We start from the raw sequence: 2,903 nt of genomic DNA, 5'->3' as shown, positions 1-2,903 counted from the left end.
CAACGAAGTTTGAATTTTCTAGACTTGTGCACAATACTACAATGAAACTCGGCAATAAAGGAAAAGTCCCTGCGTTGGCTTGCAGTCCAATATAGGTTCATTGATTCTAGTGCAGTTGTTAATGGTTTATGGTCAGAGAAAACCGTGAAATCGACACCTTCTAGCGACCAGTTTATCCCCATCTTCAACATCAAACACTAAAAAAAGCTTTGAATAATAAAAATGGTTAAAAAAAAACTGTATGGCTCGTCTCTGAAGGCATCAAACTATACTAATCTTTTTTGTAGATAATAAACAAATATTATTATTTTTTTATACCTCGGTACAAATGTATTTTCACTTATTATTTTACAAAAACATTATTTTTAATTTTTGAACCTATTAAATACAATATTCTCCAATATTATCATAAAAACCTTAGCCAAAGGTGTTCTTGTGCATCTAAATTTATATACCAGAAGTTGTAATATTGCAATTATGTCATTTATTTCCACTTGTTAAGGAAATATCTTTATGCAAAAGAGTTAACTTAAATTGAAAAGAAAAGCAAACAAAACCAAACTTAATCCCTTGATCCATTTAACTAATTATATGAGCACACTCGAACTAATAAATGTATCCAGTGATTGTTTATAAATGAAACTTGTTCTAATTTCCAATGTTTTATCATATCAACTACTCAATATTACTAAGTTGGTAACCCCTGGGTACTTCATCCAAAATAAGGAATAGTTTGTCATCCTATATATCCCTGACCGAGGCTCAACCCCAAACAAAGCCTATTGTTTCCTATCATTTTCATACAATTAAAACTATACCTAGGGCCAATTTCTTAATGACTTTTTTTTACTGTAACCCGAGAAATAATCTACATTTATTAATTATAGGTTGATTCATATAAGGAGAAAAAGCATAATAAAATTAATAATTAACATATTTGAATTAATTATTTGTTTAATAATTATTAAATCAATAGAAACTATATATGTAAAAATAGACTTTCTTTTGGATTTACTAAATTATGCAAATTTCTTTCATGATGGATAATATACGTGAATCATATTCCAATTTATGGTGGGAAAAGCAAATACTTAATTGTGGAAAAATTTGTAGCTCAAATTATAATTGATACACGGTGGACTAATGTGTTAATTTACTTACATTCCATTTTCAATTAGTTAGGGGTGTCCACACAGGGGGTGGGAGGGGGGTACAGCTTCTACAGATTAAGGAATTTTTGCTTTTTAGTAGAAAATGCATTATTTGAATATTATAATACAAAGAAATTAATATTTGAAATTTAATTTAATTTTTCAAATTTAAAAAAAAAATAGTCATTTTCTGTTAATATCTATGGATTTTTGAAATTTTTTTCGAACAAATTTAAACATTTGATTTTTTTTTATAATTTTAGATATGAAATTATTTTTCGAAACTTTTTGCGAACAGCTGTGGATTTTTAAGTTTTTGTTCCAAAAAATTTAATATATGAATTTCTTTGTGAATATTTGAAATACAATTTTTGAAATTTAAAAAAAAAAACAACAAACATAATAGTGACGACGAGGTTGTTCTGATCAGGACCACGTGACCTCCTTGCTGCTAGCCCTGTTGGAGTTAGGTAGTTCATTTTCGTCGACAAGGAGATTGCTTGTTCGTCCATGGGAGAGAACAAAACATTCTCCAGAGGAGTACCATCATCCATAGGACAATCCTGGTCTATGGGCCCATCCAAGGGAGAAATAATTCCCATCTCCATATGTACCCATTAACCGTGCAATAGGGTGAACAGGAGAGTAGTCACGTTGGAGAACATAAACTCCTGAGGATCAAACCTGCACTGGGTGATGTGGTCCCTGACACTGACACATACCTCTCCTCTTGGCAATAACTTTGGTTATCTTCCATCCTCCACTAGGCCCAAACCGAGGCACAAACCATACTGTTTTGCCTTCCGTAGACGAATAAGCAATTTCCTTGTCGAATAAAATGGGCAACCCCAACTCCAACAGGGCTAGTTAGCCGCTGATCCCATAGCAGGGAGGGCACGTGGTCCTGATCCAATCATTGTCGCTACTTTTGTGTCTATGACAAGGTTTAGAGATAAAATCTGTTTAGTATCAGGAATCCAAGACGAATGTGAGAAACGAAGAGAAGACGTGGATGAATATTGCAATGATTGGTTTAATTGGAACACATGTATGCTCCTATTAGTCACCTTAATCAACACTACTCTGATACATACATACATACAAGTCACGGCAATTTATACTAAGAATGACAAAGGCTTTACATATATACATACCACATCTTAAGAAATCATATTAGTAATAAGAGGGGAGATATAAGGGAAGGATAACCTTTTAACATACACTACACATATAAGATCTTAAGCTCTTCAAAGCTTTTCATTAAGTTTTTATTTTTATTTTCTAAATAATGGTAATATTTCTTCAGTAGAAATATTTAGTCATTTTTTTAATGAGTAGAGATATGCTTTTGGAACTAAGGGACCTTTGTAATTTGTGACTTGAATTGAAATTGAGTCTTCACCACTCCATTCCGACTTGAGTATCAGCGATTTAGAACTTGTAATGTGTTTACTTTTTCCTTGCTTTGTTATCTTATATAGATTTATAAGTTTTTTTAAATGTTATCACACATGGAATCCAAAAGGGTTGAACAAATCAGTCTGAAATTTAAAAATTGGAGGTATAAAATAATCCAGCATGTTCCTAGGATATTTTTTGGGGGTTCCAAGGTCATCCAGAGACTGTCTTTTACTGATATAAAAACTAATTTACTTCCTCTATTTCTATTAGTGATGGGACGATTACTCAAATTTCTGATGCCGATTTACAGTATGTCCAAAAATTGATGGTGATAAAAAAATATATCCGTTT

This window comes from Lepeophtheirus salmonis, chromosome 7 (genome assembly GCF_016086655.4).
Source record: "Lepeophtheirus salmonis chromosome 7, UVic_Lsal_1.4, whole genome shotgun sequence".
NCBI lineage: Eukaryota > Metazoa > Arthropoda > Copepoda > Siphonostomatoida > Caligidae > Lepeophtheirus > Lepeophtheirus salmonis.
The sequence above is the reverse complement of the archived record's forward strand: the minus strand, read 5'-3'. Positions refer to the sequence as shown.